Here is a 22,469-nt window from a genome sequence, read left to right as displayed (position 1 = left end):
ATGTTCCTGTAGTACTATGGTGAAGTATCCTCTTTAGGAAAGCTTGTTGCCCTCATCACATCTGTATTAAGCAGTCATTGGATATAGAGTGTTGGCTAATAAGGTCTGGAAAATTTTTTTATCAGTTGTCTCTTGCCTCCTGGATGAGTGAAACGTAATTAGATCCATACAGGTTATATGTCCCCTTTTCACTTGAAATTTTAGCTATTGTGTATATAGATTGATATGGGTTGGAAGTTGACATATTCCTAAAAAGGCTTTAAAAAGGTTAAAAAGGGGTTTAAAAGTTAATTGTATTCTGGAATGCAATCAGACAACTAATAAAAATTATTATCCAGAGTTGGTCAATGTGAATTTTTAGTATGTCTTTGATTTTAGGTCATCACAGCACTCAAGGGGTTCTTGTGACAAATAGCATAGTGGAAGGTTAATTGCAAAATGAAAAGGTCTTAATTTAACGTGAAAATTAGCAATAGGAGCTAAGCTTTAGCAATCTGAGTAACCGAGAATACTGCCACTCAGCCCAGTGTCTGGAACATGGATATTATTGAATGATGGAAAGAAAACCCTCTGTCATCGAACCATGGGACTCTCTGGATGTTGTAGAAAGCTCTGAGACACAAAACACAATGTTAGCTTTGAGTAAGTCCCCCTTGACCTGTTAGTATTGTCACAACTTTTTCCTTACTTGGAAAATATCATCAATGTTAAAACCCACAAACATTTTGATAAGCCTGCATCATTTACTTTTTACCTTCTAGATAGATAGTCCTTCTAGACAGAAGTGCCTGCTGTGCAGATGGGGACTGTAGATTTTCTATTGTAGATATCAACAGATACATGGTTGTTGTGGGGCCTGCATAGATGATCAAATATACATACAGTGGTTCGAATAGTGCCTGATAAGCACACAATTATCAATGAAATTTATATTATTAATCAAATCAGGAGCTCAATACAATCAAAGTGAGAGATCGATATTTTTTATTCCTTTTATATTTGCTGCCAGATTTTCTTTACTCCTCAGATAACAACTATTGTCTGTTTGAAAAATCTAACATGTAAAAAATTGACCCAGCAGAGTTCTGGGCTTCATCTATAAGCTCTTTTTTGGTGCTGTAACTTTAGGCAGAAGGCTGTTCTCTCCCAAATACCTCATTCTTGCTGGAAAACTTGAAGTCTAACTGCACCATCGAAACTTCATGTTTTCTGTCTCTGCATACATGGAATTAAACTATACGAACCCTTAAAAGCTAATGACTATTATTGGTAAAGAGAGCAAGTTAAGTAAGGTAATCCTGAAAGAATGAGAGACAGGCTAGGCTTTGAGAGATGAAGCAGATTTTGGGAGGGGAAAACACTAGGGGAGAGAGAGGATACATTAAGAGGGCAGAAGGAAAATCTCTGAGCCTGTCTAGCAAACATCTCACTTGTGTCTGGAGCTAGGCCTGGCCAGTCTCCACAGAAGAAAATGTTACCAATTACCAATGGATGATTCAAGTCGAAGATGTCTAAACTTTGCACTGATGGTAAATTCAAGTTTATCACCACAGTAGAAGTACAGTTTGCCTCCTGGGTTTCTATGTATTCATAACTCCTGGCTCAGGTTTTAGTCACAAGTACTATGAGTTGTTCACTATGTTTATTCATCCAGCTATTCTGTTAGATGATGACTGCAGCTATTAAATTAAAAGACGCTTACTCCTTGGAAGGAACATTATGACCAAGCTAGATAGCATATTGAAAAGCAGAGACATTACTTTGCCAACAAGGTCCATCTAGTCAAGGCTATGGTTTTTCCAGTGGTCATGTATGGATGTGAGAGTTGGACTGTGAAGAAGGCTGAGCACCGAAGAATTGATGCTTTTGAACTGTGGTGTTGGAGAAGACTCTTGAGAGTCCCTTGGACTGCAAGGAGATCCAACCAGTCCATTCTAAAGGAGATCAGCCCTGGGATTTCTTTGGATGGAATGATGCTAAAGCTGAAACTCCAGTACTTTGGCCACCTCATGCGAAGAGTTGACTCATTGGAAAAGACTCTGATGCTGGGACGGATTGGAGGCAGGAGGAAAAGGGGATGACAGAGGATGAGATGGCTGGATGGCATCACTGACTCGATGGACGTGAGTCTGAGTGAATTCCAGGAGTTGGTGATGGACAAGGAGGCCTGGTGAGCTGCGATTCATGGGGTCACAAAGAGTCAGACACGACTGAGCGACTGAACTGACCTGACTGATTCTGTTAGATTCTTAGCCAGAAATATTTGAAGAATTATTAAAGGACAGGACTTTCCCTATGTAACTCCACATCATGATAGCTTCAGCGACTTCAAAATAAAGAGAAACTAAAAAAGAAGTGCCCTGAACCTTTTTTTTTTTTTTTTAAAGAAAGGAGGCTTATACTAAAAATCAAGTTAGGGGAAAAAAATTATGGAAAATTTTGATGCTATGGCTGAAAGTCAAGAAACTGTAACATTGTAATAAAAAGGAAAGAAAAGTGAAAGTAGAAGTGCTTTCATATGAATGATGAAAATGCACCTGTAATACCTGTCCATTCATCTATAGAGAATGTTCTTAGGTCAGAATGAGGACATCCTCCTGAAGGTGGGAGATTGAATAGGTGTGTTATGAAGCATTACAAGATGCACACAGAATGGTTTGATCTTCTACCGCTGGCTGAGTTGAGTGCCATTATAACTTTCCAAATTAGTAAAATGGTAATTCTTCCAAAAAGGGTATTTTCCCTTAAAGAAGAGAAAAAGTTAGGAAGTGAGGTCTTTTCGGGAGGAGACCTTGAAGTAAGGATAGAAATAAACTTATAAGGGTCCCTTGGTATTTCTTTTTCCTTTAGGTTAAAACTGTGTCTGTTCAAGGAAAAATGACTGTATCTGTTAAAAAATTAGAATGGCTCTCCCATGCATCATTTTTAGTGGTTTCGATAGAGGTTGTGAAGTTTTCAATGGAGACTGTAGGCCGTATATATAAATATCAGTTTCTGTGAATAGCAGAAGACAGAAACTCAGTGTCAAAATGTAAGCCTGCTATACTGGCACATGGGTTTGGGAGTTTTCTGCTTGTGTAGGCAATAAAGGTTGGCCATTGAACTGAAGCATGTGCTTTTCAGAGTAATCAGTTCTTTCTAGGCAAAGGTCAGCTGACTTAGAGGTAAGATGATGTGGTTGAGGTGGAGGCATCAGCCAGGAACCTTGAAAGGGAATTGATATTATGGCAGACATTATCTTCTACTTTCTAACGAAGAACTCTTAAAGGACTTGCAGAAGCCTAAGTTTATTGCCTGTACACCTCTTATTAGCATTTTGTCTTGATTCTCAGAGAGTATGTCCTACAGAACGTAAAAGAAGATGAAGTGATAGTAATGCTTATAATAATGAAATGTTAATGTGCTTGACCTCTGCAGCTACCCATCATTAAATAATTAATTTTCTGAACCTGGATCCATTTATTTTCTCATCTTAGCTTAGGTTGAGGTGTTTAAGAGGAAGAGAGAAAGAAACTTTAAAAATTGAAGCTGAAATAAAGTTTGACCAGTCTTACCGACAACCCATTCAATGTCATACAGAAGACATTGAATTACACCTTGGACATTCTTTCTATAAGGTTAAATAGATGAAAGAGTAATATATTTCAAAGAAGTAACAAATAGTGAATAAACTGAGTTTTGAGGAAATGTTATAATAGATTTTTAAAAAAGAATAGAAATTCTCAGGGAATCCATTACTCAATTTATGTTATCTGTTTTTCACCTGAATGTGGAAAAAAAGTACAGAATTTTCTTATTTCTATGTGGTTATGAAAGTACGTGAATCACATCACAGCTAAAAGATATTCTCATGTACCAGGAGAGCTTTCTGAAGGACTGAAACTTAATAATGGATTCAAAATTCTTTAATGGAAAGAATTGTTAAAAAAAAAAGCTACTGATCTATGCACTCTTTATTTTATATCTATCTATCTTAGAGAGACTCATTATAAGGAACTAGCTCACATGATTATAGGACCTGTGCTATGCTAAGTCGCTTCAGTCGTGTTGGAGTCTTTGCCATCTCATGGACCGTAGCCCATCAGGCTCCTCTGTCCATGGGATTATCCAGGCAAGAATACTGGAATGGGTTGCTACGCCCTCCTCCAGAGGATCTCTGCAACCCAGGGACTGACCCCTCGTCTCTTACATCTCCTGCATTGGCAGGTGGATTCTTTACCACTAGCACCATCTGGGAAAAATCTGCTGGGCTGAGAGGCTGGAGACCCAGGACTGCCAGTGGTGCAGTTATAATCCACCAGAAGTTTGCTGGAGAATTCCCTCTTGCTGGGGAAGCTATTTTTTTTCTGTTCAGGCCTTCACCTGATTGGATGAGGCCCACCCACATCATGGAGAACAGTCTTGCACTACCCAAATTCACTGATTTAAATGTTAATCTCATCCCAAATCACCCGCCAATTAATGGATGAAATTAATCATCATCATCAACATATACCCATAAGTGACTAAGAATTAGAGTGCACTACCTTGCCATGTCAACTGCATCTGAAGCAAAATTTTCTACAAGATGAATGAGTTAAAAATCAAAGTGTGCAGAGTATATAAAGTTCTGAATTTCCCCCCTTTCATCATGCACTGTCACTACTAGAACATTTCAGTTCCTGAGTGTTCAGGTGTTTATAAGAATAGATCAGAAAGTGGCAAGGTCAGTGGTGGTGCTCACGCCTATCTGTTAGACTGATTTGGTCTGACTTTTTCCAGTTTAGAACAACAACAACAAAAAAAACCAGATACAGACTGGGGATATTAATATTTCCTTTACAAATGTGCTTTAACATGAACATTAATGTTGACTTAAAACCCAGACAGTTTTCTGTTAGGGATTTGAAGAGATAAAACTAGCTCAAGCCTAGGAGGACTATATATGTCAGTGAAATCAAAGTCACTCAGTCCTGTCCAACTCTTTGTGCCCCTATGGACTATACAGTCCATGGAGTTCTCTAGGCCAGAATACTGGAGTGGGTAGCCTTTCCATTCTCCAGCAGATCTGCCCGACCCAGGAATCGAACCAGGGTCTCCTGCATTGCAGGTGGATTCTTTACCAACTGAGCTATCAGGGAAGCCCATGAGATACATTTTAATCAAATGATTCTCATAATCAAGAGGAAGGTTATAACTCAGTAGTGGAGTTGTGAGATATATCTCATTTTAAAAAATCTGCTAACATATAAGATTAAGTTTCCTGCTAATTACATTATCTCTTCCAAAGGCCTTTCTCCAGCAGTTGATTTAATGAATGCTGCTGCTGCTGCTGCTAAGTCGCTTCAGTTGTGTCCGACTCTGTGCGACCCCATAGACGGCAGCCTACCAGGCTCCTCTGTCCCTGGAATTCTCCAGGCAAGAGTACTGGAGTTGGTTGCCATTTTCTTCTCCACTGCATGAAAATGAAAAGTGAAAGTGAGCTAGGGAGTCTTTTTTCTGTTATCTGGGTCTTTTTTGTGCTTCAGACATCCTTGGGTAGTCAGAGAAAGAATAGTAATGATTTCAGTTCAGTTCAGTTCAGTTCAGTAGCCCAGTTGTGTCCGACTTTTTGTGACACTACGGATTGCAGCACGCCAGGCTTCTCTGTCCATTACCAACTCCTGGAGCTTGTTCAGACTCATGTCCATCAGGTCAGTGATGCCATCCAACCATCTCATCCTCTGTTGCCCCCTTCTCCTCCCACCTTCAGTCTTTCCCAGCATCAGGGTCTTTTCCAATGAGTCAGTTCTTTGCATCAGGTGCCCAAGGTTTTGGAGTTTCAGCTTCAACATCAGTCCTTCCAGTCAATATTCAGTACTGATTTCCTTTAGGATGGACTGGTTGGATCTCCCTGCAGTTCAAGGGACTCTCAAGAGTCTTCTCCAACACCACAGTTCAAAAGCATCAATTCTTCAGTGCTCAGCTTTCTTTATAGTCCAACTCTTACATCCATACATGACCACTGGAAAAACCATAGCTTTGACTAGACGGACGTTTGTTGGCAAAGTAATGTCTCTGCTTTTTAATATGCTGTCTAGGTTAGTCATAGCTTTTCTTCCCAAGAGAAAGTCTCTTTTAGTTTCATGGCTGCAGTCACCATCTGCAGTGATTTTGGAGCCCAAGAAAATAAAGTCTTTCACTGTTTCCATTGTTTCCCCATTTTTTGCCATGAAGTGATGGAACTGGATGCCATGATCTTAGTTTTCTGAATGTCGAGTTCTAAGCCAACTTTTCCACTCTTTCATTTTCATCAAGAGGCTCTTTAGCTCCTCTTCTTTTTCTGCCATAAAGGTGATATCATCTGCGTATCTTAGGTTATTGATATTTCTCCTGGCAGTCTTGATTCCAGCTTGTGCTTTATCCAGCCTGGCATTTCATATGACATACTCTGCATATAAGTTAAATAAGCAGGGTGACAATATACAATCTTGATGTACTCCTTTCCCAATTTGGAATCAGTCTGTTGTTCCATGTCCAGCTCTAACTGTTGCTTCTTGAGTTGCATACAGATTTCTAAGGAGGCAGATCAGGTGGTTTGATATTCCCAACTTTTGAAAAATTTTCCACAGTTTGTTGTGATCTACACAGTCAAAGGTTTTGGCCTAATAAAGAAAGCAGAAGTAGATGTTTTTTCTGGAATTATCTTGCTTTTTCTATGATCCAATGGATGTTGGCAATTTGATCTTTGGTTCCTCTGCCTTTTCTAAATCTAGCTTGAACGTCTGGAAGTTCACAGTTCATGTACTGTTAAAGCCTGGCTTGGAGAATTTTGAGTATCACTTTGCAAGTGTGTGAGACGAGTGCAATTGTGCAGTAGTTTAAGCATTCTTTGGCATTGCATTTCTTTGGGATTGAAATGAAAACTAACCTTTTGCAGTTCTGTGGCCACTGCTGAGTTTTCCAAATTTGCTGGCATGTTGAGTGCAGCCCTTCAACAGCATTATCTTTTAGGATTTGAAATAGCTTAGCTGGAATTCCATCACCTCCACTAAGTTTGTTCATAGTGATGCTTCCTAAGGCCCACTTGACTTCACATTCCAGGATGTCTGGCCCTAGGTGAGTAATCACACCATTGTGGTTATCTGGGTCATGAAGATCTTTCTTGTATAGTTTTTCTGTGTATTCTTGCCACCTCTTCTTAATATCTTCTGTTTCTGTTAGGCCCATAACCATTTCTCTTTTATTGTGCCCATCTTTGCATGAAATGTTCCCTTGGTATCTCTAATTTTCTTGAAGAGATCTCTAGTCTTTCCCATTCTATTATTTTCCTCTATTTTTTTGCATTCATCACTCAGGAAGGATTTCTTATCTCTCCTTGCTATTCTTTGGCACTCTGCATTCAAATGGGTATATCTTTCCTTTTCTCCTTTGCCTTTCATTTCTCTTCTTTTTTTAGCTATTTGTAAGGCCTCCTCAGACAACCATTTTGATGTTTCCATTTCTTTTTTTGGCGATGGTCTTGATCACTGCCTCCTGTACAATGCCACGAACCTCCGTCCATAGTTCTTCAGGCAACCTGTCTATCTGATCTAATCCCTTAAATCCATCTGTCACTTCTACTGTATAATTGTAAGGGATTTGATTTAGATCATACCTGAATGGTCTAGTGGTTTTCCCTACTTTCTTCAATTTAAGTCTGAATTTGGCAATAAGGAGTTCATGATCTGAGCCGCAGTCAGCTCCCAGTCTTGTTTTTGCAGACTGTATAGAGCTTCTCCATTTTTGGCTGCAAAGAATATAATCAATCTGATTTCGATGTTGACCATCTGGTGATATCCATGTATAAAGTCGTCTCTTGTGTTGTTGGAAGAGGGTGTTTGCTGTGACCAGTGCATTCTCTTGGCAAATATCTGTTAGCCTTTGCCCTGCTTTGTTTTGTACTCCACGGCCAAATTTGCCTATTACTCCACGTATCTCTTGACTTCCTACTTTTGCATTCCAGTCCCCTATGATGAAAAGGACATCTTTTTGGGGGGTGTTAGTTCTAGAAGGTATTGTAGGTCTTCATAGAACCGTTCAATTTCAGCTTCTTCAGCATTACTGGTTGAGGCATAGACTTGGATTACTGTGATATTGCATGTGATATTTGCCTTGGAAACAAAAGAGATCATTCTGTCATTTTTGAGATTGCACCCAGGTACTGCATCAGACTCTTGTTTCCTCTGAGGTCTACTGCATTCCTTCTAAGGGATTCTTGCCCACAGTGGTGGATATAATGGTCATCTGAATTAAATTTGCCCATTCCAGTCCATTTTAGTTCACTGATTCCTAAAATATTGATGTTCACTCTTGCCATCTCCTGTTTGAGCACTTCTAATTTGCCTTGATTCATGGACCTAACGTTCCACGTTCCTATTTAATAGTGGTCTTTACAGCATGGGACTTTACTTCCATCACCAGTCACATCCACAGCTCGGCGTTGTTTTCACTTTGCCTCCGTCTCTTCATATTTTCCGGGGTTATTTCTCCACTCTTCTCCAGTAATATATCAGGGACCTATTGACCTGGGGAGTTCATCTTTCAGCATCATATCTTCTTGCCTTTTCACACTGTTCATGGGGTTTTCAGGGGAAGAATACTGAAGTGTTTTGTCATTCCCTTCTTCAGTGGACCATGTTTTGCCAGAACTCTCCACCATGAACCGTGTGTCTTGGATGGCCCTACACGGCATGGCTCATGGTTTCATTGAGTTAGACAAGGCTGTGGTCCATATGATCAGTTTGATTAGTTTTCTGTGAGTCATCAGTTACGGAAATAATTAGTTGTGAATATATTTTTCCTATATTCAATATGTACATCCTTTGTATAGGAAAAAACTTGGATCATTCATATATCTCTGTCAAGGACATCAATCATTTGTTTTTCTTTTATCTTAACTCCTATTGGAATAAAGCATATTTTTATTTGAATTTATTCAAACAAACTCTCAAATTTCACAAATGGACAGTATTATAGGAACTGTTGCAGAGTGTAGTGCATGTATTTTGAGGAAGAACATGCAATACTAAATAACATGATAAGCAAATAGAAAAAATATGTGCATCCATTTAAAATATAAAATGCTACTTTTCTCTATTACTTTTTGGGACTTCTTGGTATTATCATTAAAAAAATTTACTTAAATCTCAATTGTACATTCATTTAAAAAGTATAATTATAGAAATTATTATTTTTTATTTGTTTGTTAATGTGGGATACATGCCAAATAAGATCTTGAATTTACTTGTTCTATTGCAATTGGAGTTTGTTTATTTTCCCATATTATATTCAGATCAGTAGTGTGAAGAGTTCAAGAAGCTTGCTGGATTCCAAATACTTTGTTTTTCAGTGGTGGTTAAAGTAGAAATTAAATGAATTACTATATGTATACCAATTTCCCTATTAAATTATGGTTCTGTAAAAACATTAGAATTTGCAACTTTAAATATCTTTTGAGTTGTCAGATGTCATACTTTGGGGCACAGTGGAAATACTGTAGCCTGTTAACAATTATTAATGTCATATCCATGCATATCCAAACATCAAAACAGTCAGGTTAATCTTAACTGCTTGTGTTGATACATAGTGTCAAATATGTAACTGTTTTAATCATAGTCTCCCAGAAAATAAATGCGTTATTGAACAGAAAGACAAAACAAAGTAACATGAAGTTTTTTTTCCCTGTTTGGTTTTTAATTTCTAAAGTTCAAATATACATATGTCTCTGTATGAGTAAGGAAACACACATATATTACATGTATTCATATACATCATTAAAGTTTGTTCTCAACTGAATGACTTGCTTCAATAGGGCAGAGTCTATTGTCAATAAATTCAAGAGTTCAAGATTTATCAGGCCAATTAGCTTGGTGGTTAAATAGCTGTGTACTAATTGCTTTCTCAATAAAAGGTGACACATTTTTAGTCTTTAAACTTTCACATCACCAAGTTTTTAAAAAGTTTTAAAACTTCATATCACCAAGCATATGTATTAACTGATTAAGGTTTTATCCTATAGGTACAGTGAAACATTGCATTTTAGCAAAGATTTAAATATGGACTGAGCCCCACCTTCTCCTTTGTCAGATGAAATAAATATAATTATTTATCACTTCCAAACATAAATTCTGAGCAAAGCTGTTTTTGACTGTTGCCCAATATTACTATCTAAAAAGTTATTTCATATTCTCCATCTCTCTCTCTCATATTTTTTTAAAGAAGACTCAAACATCAATTCTGATTAGTGGCAGGCAATGTCAAACTTTCTGAAAAGCTTATGCATTTAAAAATATTACTTTTAATACAAATTTAAAACCTTGTCATTAGAAAACTATGATTTTTAAGTATATTCTGCTAAGTTCTGGCAGGGTGGTGACATTTGTCAGCACGTGATTGAGCTCGTCTTTCAGGTCAGTGTTAGGGGCAGGTGGCATGGCTTTGCACATATGCACAAACAATATATTTCTGACTCAAATTATCTCTTGCTCTATGGGACCAGCTTTGAGACTTCTTGGGCTTCCCAGGTATTCTGAGACATTTGCAAGTCTTTGGCTCTGTTAGACACTAAATGATGTCAGAGCCCAAATCCTCTGTAAATGCAGTTGTTGTGTCACCGAAGAATTCCCTCTTTAGCTATCTAGTTGATTTCCATTTCAGAAGGAAACCTGCTTACCTGACTAGGACCAAATACAAATATTGTTAAAAAATAAAATCTTATTGTATGGTATTGTTTTGTTCTTCATCTGTGCTCTGGGTCAAGTTATGGTAGTCAGTGCCCTATGCCTTTTGGAAAGTTCAGTTACTGCAAAGAGATACTTTAGAAAAAAGATGATTGGAGTATAGTTGCTTTACAATGCTGTGGTAGTTTCTTCTGTTCACAAAATAAATCAGCTGTACATGTACATATATCCCCTCTTTTTTTAATTTCCTTTCCATTTAAGTCACTATAGAGCATTGAGCAGAGTCCCCTGTGCTATAAAGTAGTTATTTTTTTTAGTACATAGTATCAATAGTGTATATATGTTAACTCCAATCTCCCAATTCATCCCATCCCATCTACCACCCTTGGTATCTGTGTGTTTTGTTCTCCATGTCTGTGTCTCCATTTCTGTTTGATAAGTAAGATTGTCTAAGCGATGCTTTATAGAATGAGGTTTTAGTACTTGGTATCTCCTTAATGCCTCCTGAGCTCACCCTGGTTAGAATTGGGTAATAGGGATATGACAGTGAAACCTGAGCAGAGGAATAAGCTCTTGCTTGTGTTTATGGTGTGTGTGTGTGTGTGTGTTTTTTTTTTTTTCCCCTTGTCTCTCTTTCTGTAAATTAAATGTCATCCAATTATCTCTTGCAGCTATCTACAGAATTGTTCATTAGTCAACATTATGATACAGGTATTAGACAGTGATTGGTCTAATTAGTTCTGTGAATATTTGTATATTCAGAGAGCTCTCAATAAATTGGGAATTTTTTTAAATTTAATGTTCCTATAGACCACTTGTATCCTTGGAGATGCTCTGATATTTGCTCTTAAGTTTTTTCATATGTTTCATTACAGAAGCCAAAATCCTTCTTGCTAATAATAACATAGATAAATACTTTGTTATTCTAGTAATACCTCCAAAAGTAAAGCATATTTTCTAGGCATCTCCTGAAATACATGTCTTTTTCGAATATTGGAGGTTTCTGTGAAGCTGTTAATGAGATATGGAAGAGGCATTTTCTAAAAGAGACAAGCTATTTTAATCAAAAAGGTCATGTGTGTCAGATAGCATTATTGTTTCCTGAAGTGGCTTGACTCTGCCTAAGTCAGTTAGAATTAAGATTTCAATTATACATCACCAATGGCTGGGACAGAGGGTGAGTGAGGTAGAAGTTTAACACCTAGGCATTACTGAAACGTCTTCTTGATTTACTGGCATCGCTGCTAAGTACTCTGAAAATGCCAGCATTTTACAGCGTGTCACCAATGCCCAAGAGTAACGCCACATTAGAATCACAAAACGGAAGGCATTCTGCAGTCCGAGCAGCAGAGTTAACTTCCAGATGAGATATGAATACTAAAGTGAATGTCATCTTTGAGAAGGAAAAGCTTTGGAATGAACCTTGTTTCTGTTTAATTATTTAAGTGATGCTTAGAGGATACTGACTATAGAGTTTCTGACCCTTCAGTGGACTTTCATAAAGCTGAATTGGGAGCCAAGAAGAATGGAACGAAAGAGAGATGCTGGGATTAAGCGGGGTGGTCTATTCTTCTTTAAGTTACCTTTTGAGTGTGTGTGTGTGCTTATCCTTCCCTTCATATCTCTTTTCATACAATTTTTTGTTGTTGTTCACTCACTCAGAGGTCTCTGATTCTTTGTGACCCCATAGGCAGCAGCACACCAAACATCGCTTCACTGTCTCCCGGAGTTTGCTCAAACTCACGTCCATTGAGTCGATAATACCATCCAACTATCTCATCCACTGTTGACCCCCTTCTCCTCCTGCCCCCAATGTTTCCCAGCATCAGAGTCTTTCAGTGAGTCAGCTCTTCCCATCAGGTGGCCAAAGTATTGGAGCTTCAGCTTCAGCATCAGTCCTTCCAATGAATATTCAGGGTTGATTTTCTCTAGGATTGACTGGTTTGATCTTTTTGCTGTCCAAGGGACTCTCAAGAATCTTCTCCAGCATCACAGTTCAAAAGCATCATTTCTTCGGCACTCAGCCTTCTTTACAGCCCAACTATCTGTACACAACTACTGGAAAAACCATAGTTTTGACTATAAAGACCTTTGACAGCAAGGTGATGTCTCTGCTTTTTAATATGCTGTCTTCTTTGTCATAGTTTTTCTTCCAAGGAGCAAGCATCTTCTAATTTCATGGCTGCAGAGACCATCCTCAGTTATTTTGGAGCCCAGGAAAATAAATTCTCTCTTTGTTTCCATTTTCCCCCCATCTATCTGCCATGAAATTAGGGGACCAGAGGCCATGATCCTTAGCTTTTGAATCTTGAGTTTTAAACCAGCTTTTTCACTTTCCTCTTTCACCTTTATCAAGAAGCTCTTTAGTTTCTTTGGTTCCTTCCATTAGGGTGGTATCATCTGTGTATCTGGAGGTTATTGATATTTCTCTCAGCAATCTTGATTCCAGCTGGTAATTCATCCAGCCTGGCATTTTGCATGATGTACTCTGCATATAAGTTAAATAAGCAGGGTGACAATATACAGCCTTGATGTACTCCTTTTCCTATTTGGAACCAGTATGTTGTTCTATGTCCAGTTCTAACTGTTGCTTCTTGACCTACATACAGATTTTGCAGGAGGCAGGTCAGGTGGTCTGGTATTCCCATCTCTTGAAGAACTTTCCAGTGTGTTGTGATCCACACAGTCAAAGGTTTTAGCATAGTATATTAAGCAGATGTTTTTCTGCAATTCCCTTGCTTTTTCTATGATCCAGTGGATGTTGCCAATTTGATCACTGATTTCTCTGGCTTTTCTAAATCCAGCTTATACATCTGGAAGTTCTTTGTTCAGGTCCCGTTGCACCCTAGCTTGAAGGATTTTGAGCATTACCTTGCCAGCCTGTGAAATTAGCACAATTGTGTGGTAATTTGAACATTCTTTGGCATCACCCTTCTTTGGGATTGGAATGAGAACTGACCTTTTCCAGTCCAGTGGACACTTATGAGTTTCCCAGATTTTCTGGCATGTTGACTGCAGCATTTTCACTGTGTCATCTTTTAGGATTTGAAATAGCTCAGCTGAAATTCCATCACCTCCACTAGCTTTGTTTATAGTAATGCTTCACACTTAACTTCACATTCCAGGATGTCTGGCTGTAGGTAAGTGATCACACCATTGTGGCTATCTGGGTCCAGACCTTTTTTATACAGTTCTGTGCATTTTTGCCACCTCTTCTTAATATCTTCTGCTTCTGTTAGGAACACTTCATACACATGGTTGATGCTAAGTAAACTGGAAAAACAAAGATAGCTCTGTTGTGTCTGACTCCTGTGACCCTATGGACTGTAGCCTGCCAGGCTCCTCTGTCCTTGGGATCTTCTAAGCAAGAATACTGGAGTGGGTTGCCATTTCCTTCTCCAGGGGATCTTCCCAACCCAGGAATTGAACCCAGGTCTCCAGCATCACAAGCAGATTCTTTGCCAACTGAGCTACACAGGAAGCCCTGTAAACTGGGGAGAGATTTCAATGGTGAAGAACCCTTTATTGTATGAGTCTGATAATATGTGTACAAATGTTTTAATTTATGTAGGTTGCTTAAGCAGTGCTAAAGGAATTGTGTCATCTAATAGCAAGGGTTATACCTAGATCAGAATAGTCCTGATCACTTAGAGAGCCTTTCTGACCAGAAAAACAGGGCTTTTTCCAGGTGTGAAAGTTTATGTACTTCTGCACGCCTGATGATGCTGAGTTCAGGCTTAGCACAGGTCCTTCCTAAAGGCAGATTTTCCTGTTGGCCACCTTCTTTTCCCAGTGACTTTGGCTCCATCAAATATGGAAATCAATCTTAATGTCCTCAGGAGAGGGAGAACAGGCAAACTCCTATACAAAGTTTAGATTTTTATTAACTTATATATCTCTTATATGACTTGCTGGTGTTTCATTCAGTGGCAAAAGGACTAAAATTACAGGAAAGTGAAATATAGTCCAAACCTGCTTGTTGAAATTGATTTACTGAAAAGAAAGCACTGGCTGTTGGGAGAGGACTGAACCTAATGGAGAGGGTTAAATCCAAAACACCGTAATTTTCCCAAAGTGTGTGTATGTGTGTGTGTGTGTAAGAGAGAGAAGAAGAAGAAGAAGAAAGGAAGAGGGAGGGAGAGAGAGAACAAAAGTGAGAGCTAGACCAAACAGAGGAGGCAGATGGTAGGAAGAGGGTGTTTGTTTGGGGACATCAAGATCAGTGTATCTTACTTGGTTCATATTTATTGAAGTGGGTCAATATCAGAGTGATCTGGGGGTGCAGATTCAAATGTGAGGAACACTGGAGCACTGTGATATACATGACAGAAAGTGAAAGTGTTAGTCCCTCAGTCATGTCTGACTCTTTGTGCCTCCATGGACTCTAGCCCGTGAGGCTTCTCTGTCCATGGGATTCCCCAGGCAGGCATACTGGAGTGGGTTGCCATTTCCTTCTTCAGGGGATCTTCCCAACCCAGGGATTGAACCTGGGTCTCCTGCATTGCAGGCAGACTCTTTACTGACTGAACCACCTGGTAAGTCCATTTATGAAAGGTGAACTTAAAACATAAACCTTTTTGATAAGTGGAAATAATTTCTTTAGGATGGGTCTGTAAAAAATATAAATGTCATGTGACCTAACTTTTTTTTTTAGTCTGGAAAAAATTCTACAGGTTGCTGTCCACTAAGTAGGCTGACATTTGCATAGCTGTTGTTGGCTCTGCCTTGGGTGCTAGAGATGCAAAGATGCTCAGGGCTGGTGCACTGGGATGACCCAGAGGGTTGGTATGGGGAGAGAGGTGGGAAGGGGGTTCAGGATGGGGAAGACATGTACACCCATGGCAGATTCATGTTGATGTATGGCAAAACCAATACAATATTGTAAAGTAATTAGCCTCCAATTAAAATAAATAAATTTATATTAAAAAAAAAGATGCATAAATGGCAGAGCCTGGTCAGGCTTCAGAGGAGCTGACACCCTAAGGGTTCCTGGACTATAAAATTATGTGCTCTTTATTATTGCTGTACTTATCCCTTTTACACAAAAATGAATACTGTAATAGATTTAACCAAACTTTGTAGACACACAAAGAGGGTAGGACTTTTTCATTCTGAAGATGTCAAAGGGTTTATAGATGTGACTTTCAGGTTGATAATCTCTCTAAGGAGAGATTAGCTGTATGGGGTTTAGAAGAGAAGGATTCAGGTTATATTATTTCACTTTGTGAACACTGCATGCAGAAAGGTGGCAAGTGTGACAGTTCTGTGTCACCTGTGCCCTCTTATGACCTTGATATAGATGGGAGTAGGAGGGGGATTGGGTTTGGGGCTCCTGAACAGGGAGCTATAAAAGCCTACTAATAATTGTATTTGAAGGCCCAGATTAAGGTAAGAAATTTGAACATAATTTATAAATAATGTGTGTGTGTGTGTGTTTGTGTGTATGTATGTGCTCAGTCATGTCTGACTCTTCGTGACCCCTTGGACTGTAGCCCACCAGACTCCTCTGTCTGGTGGGTTTTTAAGGCAAGAATACTGGAGTGGGTTGCTCTTTCCTTCTTCAGGGGATCTTCCTGACCCAGGGATGGAACTCGTGTCCCCTGCACTGCAGGCAGATTCATTACTGCTGAGCCATCAGGGAAGAATATAGTTATAAATAGTGGGATTCATTAAATATGTTTTAAACCAGAGGTAACCATTACAGATGTGATGTTACAGATGGGAGAGTTGAAACATAAAGAAGGCTGAATGTCGAAGAATTGATGCTTTCCACCTGTAGTGCTGGAAGACGCTTGAGACTCCCTTGGACTGCAAGGAGATCAAGCCAGTCAATCCTAAACGGAATCAACCCTAAATATCCATTGTACTGGTGCTTTGGCCACCTGATGCTAACAACCAACTCATTGGAAAAAGACCCTAATTCTGGGAAAGATTGAAGGCAGGAGGAGAAGGGGATGATAGAGAATGAGATGGTGGGATGGCATCACCAACTCCATGGACATGAGTTTGAGCAAACTCTGGGAGATAGTGAAGGACAGGGAAGCCTGGTGTGCTGCAATTCATGGGGTCATAGAAAGTCAGAGAGGACTGAGTGACTGAACAACAGCAAACCATTACTATTGTGATGGAACAATTTTCAGAGATAAGGGAGTGATGGACAGGTGGCAGGAGACAAATTAGTAGCCAGTTGTAATAATGCAATTAAAAAAGATGGAAGTGCCTGACCAAGGGTTATCAGTGTGGAAAAACAATGCACTTGGACCTCAATATATTCCCCAATTAAAAGAAACTACCTCCTTTCCATTCTTTTTCTCTCCCTACCTATTCTTTTCCTTCTTCCTTTCTTCCATCCCTTCTTTGTTTCTTTTTCATTTACATGCTGTTCCTCAGTACGCGCTATGAGCCAGGCCTTGGGCGTGGGGAAGGGAGTGGGTCAGAGAGAAGGCCATAGGCTCTAGTGTGGTACAGCTGACAGTAAGACTGTTAACTGTGATGGGGGCAAAATTTAGAAAACAGTTTTTCAGCAGGGAATAAAATGAATTTGGACAGATTGATTGGGAAATGCGTGTGAGACTTTCTTTCTGAGATATCCAGTAAAGAGCTGAAAAGCTCCCTGACATTACTGTGGCCTGTGGAATGAATGGTCTTCCTGATGAGCCCACGAACACCCATCTCTAGGAAGGGGCACGACTTGGCCAGGTGGCCTTGGGTCAGAGGTGTTAGATGGGACTCTGATGAGGGATTATTAGTGATCTCGGAACATAATGGGATACAGTGTCCTTCCAGCCCTACAAATTTATAAGACCGTGGGCAATCTCTGAGGAAGAGATTGAGGGAGATAGCAAGAAAGAGAAAGACACACACACACACACACACACACCCCTTGTAGCTTCTTTTTCTTGTCTCTGACCGTATCTGGTATCATAAGCATTATCATAAATATATCTGTTGAAATTTTCCACATCACTTTTCTTCTTAACTTTGGCACTGAATGATGACTGGGCTAGGAAGGATATTCTGATATCCCCTATTTTCCCACTAGCCACTTACTTCTTGTCTAATTAGCAGATATTCATGGTATTTTCTGCAACCTGAATAGCATGTGCTGCTTCATATTCTTAACCAAATTAAGGTAAACAGTCACGGATATACTTTCCATTCACAACGTTAACTGTTAGGATAGTCTGTTACAAGTTAAAACTCTGGGAATTTTATGTAGTAGTTATTATTATTATTATTTTGGTAAATTTGCTATTAGGAAGAAATAAGGGTAAACCAATATTTTGTCAGAGATTCTCCATTCTCTAAAGTGAAGTCTTAGGTGGTTGTTGTTGCTGCTGCTGTTTCTGTTGTTCTTCTTGTTGCTCTTATTAATTCTTTCATTCCTGCTTTTTAAATAGGAATTGTATTAAAAATTTTACCTATACTTCTATGGACTCCCAAGACTTTGGAAAATGTGTAAAATTGTTTGCTATTCATAACTTCAACATATGTATAAATACAACTGACATATGAGAATCTAAAATATATTACTTACACTAATATCAAAAACAGAAAAATGATACTGGGTCTGCCATCATAGTTTTAGTGTGTGCATATACTTCTGAAACAGATTTTGTGCTACACATGAAAATTAATTTTATCTGTGAAATATTTACTTTATTAGGTTTGCATTAAACAAGATTAAACTTAGGAAAGCTGTTACCTTTTATGAATTCCATAGATGAGTTAAGATTTAAAATTTTGACCTAGAGACTTGTTTTGCACTATTCAACTCTCACAGTTTTGTGAAATGAATCACTTTGATCATTACTGAAATATTTATAGCAGTTGATACATGCATTGATTAAGGTAAATATAAATGGCTTTTTATAATAAAATGATAATGAGTTAACATTTAACAAATAAAATAAAATGGTGAACTTTAAAAGAATAACACTGTTGATGGAAATTAAATTGGGAAGAAATTATGGAGAAAAATTCAGCAAAATGTGTCAAAATTAAATTTAAATGAAGAATTTTTTGACTCAGTAATCCAACCAGATGAAATCTATGCAAATAAATATATAGGTGAACTAATATGTATGTACAAGAATCTTGACTGTAACATGTTTCACTGCTAAAAATCTGTATCAAAATAATTGGTAAATAGGAAAGAAGTATAAAGAAAAAAATGAAATTCTGTAATGTTAAATAATAAGTTAGATCTACATATAGTGACATAGAAAATTTTATAACATTATTTTGAATGAAAATAAACACAATATAACTGAAAGAGATGGGAATACCAGACCACCTGACCTGCCTCTTGAGAAACCTATATGCAGGTCAGGAAGCAACAGTTAGAACCGGACATGGAACAACAGACTGGTTCCAAATAGGAAAAGGAGTACGTCAAGGCTGTATATTGTCACTCTGCTTATTTAACTTATATGCAGAGTACATCATGAGAAATGCTGGGCTGGAAGAAGCACAAGCTGGAATCAAGATTGCAGGGAGAAATATCAATAACCTCAGATATGCAGATGACATCACCCTTATGGCAGAAAGTGAAGAGGAACTAAAAAGCCTCTTGATGAAAGTGAAAGTGGAGAGTGAAAAAGTTGGCTTAAAGCTCAACATTCAGAAAATGAAGATCATGGCATCTGGTCCCATCACTTCATGGGAAATAGATGGGGAAACAGTGGAAACAGTGTCAGACTTTATTTTTTGGGCTCCAAAATCACTGCAGATGGTGACTGCAGCCAAGAAATTAAAAGACGCTTACTCCTTGGAGGGAAAGTTATGACCAACCTAGATAGCATATTGAAAAGCAGAGACATTACTTTGCCAACAACAGTCTGTCTAGTCAAGGCTATGGTTTTTCCAGTGGTCATGTATGGATGTGAGAATTGAACTGCGAAGAAAGCTGAGCACCAAAGAATTGATGGTTTTGAACTGTGGTGTTGGAGAAGACTCTTGAGAGTCCCTTGGACTGCAAGGAGATCCAACCAGTCCATTCTGAAGGAGATCAGTCCTGGGTGTTCTTTGGAAGGACTGATGCTAAAGCTGAAACTCCAATACTTTGGCCACCTCATGCGAAGAGTTGACTCATTGGAAAAGACTCTGATGCTGGGAGGGATTGGGGGCAGGAGGAGAAGGGGATGACAGAGGATGAGATAGCTGGATGGCATCACCGACTCGATGGACATGAGTTTGAGTGAACTGCAGGTGTTCGTGATGGACAGGGAGGCCTGGCGTGCTGCGATTCATGGGGTCACAAATAGTCGGACACGACTGAGCGACTGAACTGAACTGAACTGAAATGGAGTGATCCCATTTATATATATATTTATATACATTCAAAGTCTGGAAAGATACACTCCATCTTAAAAAAAGCAGAAAGCTGTTTAACTGAAACCAGAAAGAGAAGGAAGAGTTTACCAGGAAAATTTATTTAAGGCAAAGGAAATAACATCTAAGAAAGCCTACAGGTCAGAGATATTTAATATATTCAAGGAGCTAAATACATCAGGTATGACTGAATTGTAGAGTGTAAGAGAGATTCACCTTTGGGGTTAGTATTACACATGCAAATATGCTTTCTGTTTTATACATTTCTGTGTTTGTTAACAAAGATGTTCCCATTAAAACACAAATAATTAAAAAACAGGCTTAAATTAGCACAAAGAAAAAGTTAATGAAAGACTTTAAATAGGATACCAAAAGTATCCTATTTATAGAAATATAGTTATATTTATGGGATAAATAGAATATATTTAAATAGGGTAAATGAGATACATTTATATACCCTGTTTATATAAATACCAAAAATAAATAAATAAAAGAAGTTGCAAACAATCAAGTTGAAGCCTGAAACAAAAGGATCACATTACATACTAAGCTGAATGGAAGGAGATGAATAAGAGGAATACAAGCAGTGATTTTTAGAAAATGAAGATACTTCTTTTAAATAGGCTTAAATAGAAACATTAAATAAAGCAACAGTGTAAATTTTTTGAAATTACACTCCTACTGTAGAAAGGCCCACAGGACTATTTGTATCAACGTAGCTGTGAAACATTTAGCACATTTAACACACCTTCTTTTCAGTGTGGAATTTAAGTCCTCGGTTGCCCAGACAGTTATCTTGGGGCAAAAGCAGGACCCTGCAACCTGTTGGTGTTTCCCTTTCCCCACTGCTTTCAGTCCAGGTAATATTCCCTGTAAATTCTTTCCTAAGTATGAACCAACTCTGCATCAGAGGTCTAAACCTTGGCTCCATTGTAGAATCTCCGGGGCAGATTCAAAAATTTCAAGCTCAGGCCCCACTTCAGATCAGTTAAATCATTATCTCTGATGCAGGGACCCAAGCAGTGGATGGTTAATGCTCCTGGGTGGTTCTCCTAGGCAACTGGGGCTGAAAAAATTCACAGCTTTAGGAAGGATTAAACTATATACCTTATGTGTATAAATAAAGTGAACCTGCAGCAAACTCTGGGAACAATATACTCAAATGGGTAATTCCAAAGAACTGAGTCTAGAACTAAAAGTGAGAGGTCTCAGACTTCAATAACTGGTTTGGTGGTGAGGTTGTGTGTGGTGTGGCTGTTTAAAAGGTATAAAATATAGGAGAGATACAAGATTAAGAAAACACCAAATACATTAAAGATAAATTTAGGACTCTGGTTTCTCATTGGAATGTAACTGCTTCATGGAGTTGTGACTGTTAAATGAGAGTACTTATATAAGCAAAGTGTAGTCCATTCATTGTTTGGATGCTTAATAAACAGAATGAGAATTAGAGAAGTAGAGAATCAATCTCTTTCATATTATAGTTTTCAAATAATTATAGCTTCGATTCTTGGTTTCCATCAAGCAAATTTATTTTCCTTTTAGTGGACACTAGTGGGCTTTGGTTCGCAGTACAGAGCCCAAACCAGTAGATAGACTGCGTCCAGATTATTCTGGACAGGTAGCAGGGTAGCACCCTTCCAGACTTTTTGAAGGTACTCCAACTTCCCTCACAGTCCGTGTGCAGAATGCATGGATATTAGTCTCCTGTTATTGTAGAACAAGCTCCCACAAACTTAGTGAGTGCCTGTTGGAGGTGATCGTCAGGAAGACATGACCATAGTTGGCCACAGGCTGGACCCAGACAATTGGAGGTACCTCGTTCCTTTCCCTGTCCTTGGAATGTACTCTCCACCCACCATTCCCATGCTAGGAACTGTTCCAAGGTTTATCCTTGAGAGAGTATTGTTGAGACCATCTGGTCTGTGTATGTGGCTGACCCTGTTAAGAGCTCTATATAAACGTTTACGATTCTGGCAGGCGGTCCTGAAATCAATTCATCTTGCGACCACCCAAGACAAGCTTCCCATGTAAGTTCCTTTACTTATTAAACATACCACTTGCTTCTTTCTTCAGTTTCTCCTTGCCCTCCCTCCAGGTATGAGGGCCAGTTTTCCAGCCGACAGTGCCTTAAAAACACCTATTTCGATATTTGGCAAAACTAATACAATATTGTAAAGTTTAAAAATAAAATAAAAAAAAAAAAAAAGAAAACAAACACCTATTAGCTCACAGTCCTGTAGGTGAGAAGCCTGGGCTGATTTTTCTACTAAAGATCCAGGAAGCTAAAAGCGAGGTGTCAGCTGGGCTGCATTATCAGCTGAACTCGGAGTCCTCTTCCAGTCTCGCGTGATTTTGGCAGAGTTCAGTTCCTGACACACAAGGGCTGAGATTTTTCTTTCTTTTCTGACTGCTTTCGGCTTTTAGAGGCAATCTGCGTTCACATCAGGCGGGGCG

General features: G+C 38.7%; 1 protein-coding gene across 2 annotated transcripts in view; it reads left to right on the top strand.

The window, feature by feature from the left end:
* The window catches only part of NKAIN2 (sodium/potassium transporting ATPase interacting 2), a 1,179,899-nt gene that overhangs the window by 203,966 nt on the left and 953,464 nt on the right, over window positions 1-22,469 (top strand). The gene's annotated exons all lie outside the window — the stretch shown is intronic.

This window comes from Bos grunniens, chromosome 9, assembly GCF_055505025.1.
Source record: "Bos grunniens cultivar Pamir isolate PY7600 chromosome 9, Bosgru_T2T1.0, whole genome shotgun sequence".
NCBI classification, from domain to species: domain Eukaryota; kingdom Metazoa; phylum Chordata; class Mammalia; order Artiodactyla; family Bovidae; genus Bos; species Bos grunniens.
Note: the sequence above shows the minus strand (reverse complement) of the source record. Positions and strands in the feature narration are given on the sequence as shown.